Genomic DNA, 354 nt, shown 5'->3' with positions numbered 1-354 from the left:
AATAGTTATCATAGGACATGTTAAGCTTAGGGAGCTATTCACTGAGTCTGGTCCATTTTCTGTAGCACAAGCTTTGTGTTTATCTTAAATTCATTTCCACCTGGGCTCCTGCTCACAGTCGTTCGACTGAGTGTAATATAAAAACCAGCCATGACTGTCAGCCACCTGCCTGTTACCTTTATAACTAAACCTGTAAAGACCGGCCACTTCTCCTGGTGTCTCATTGACACCACACCACCACACTAGTAATACTGTATGTACCTCATTAACAACAATAACATTAACATGTAGAATCAATAACAAGGAGCACTGAAGCTGTTGTGGAGACACATGGTGGCCCACACCTTACGAAGA

The 354-nt window shown here is 42.4% G+C and overlaps 2 protein-coding genes across 2 annotated transcripts in view; both read right to left on the bottom strand.

The window, feature by feature from the left end:
* LOC147817491 (uncharacterized) overlaps positions 1 to 354 on the bottom strand; it is a 75,376-nt gene that overhangs the window by 68,990 nt on the left and 6,032 nt on the right.
* LOC111645428 (GTPase IMAP family member 8-like) overlaps positions 1 to 354 on the bottom strand; it is a gene marked incomplete at its 3' end in the record, with an annotated part of 61,805 nt that overhangs the window by 56,004 nt on the left and 5,447 nt on the right. The gene's annotated exons all lie outside the window — the stretch shown is intronic.

This window comes from Seriola lalandi, unplaced genomic scaffold, assembly GCF_002814215.2.
Source record: "Seriola lalandi dorsalis isolate HSWRI2012SDOR001 ecotype SW California unplaced genomic scaffold, Sedor1 jcf7180002054951, whole genome shotgun sequence".
NCBI lineage: Eukaryota > Metazoa > Chordata > Actinopteri > Carangiformes > Carangidae > Seriola > Seriola lalandi.
Note: the sequence above shows the minus strand (reverse complement) of the source record. Positions and strands in the feature narration are given on the sequence as shown.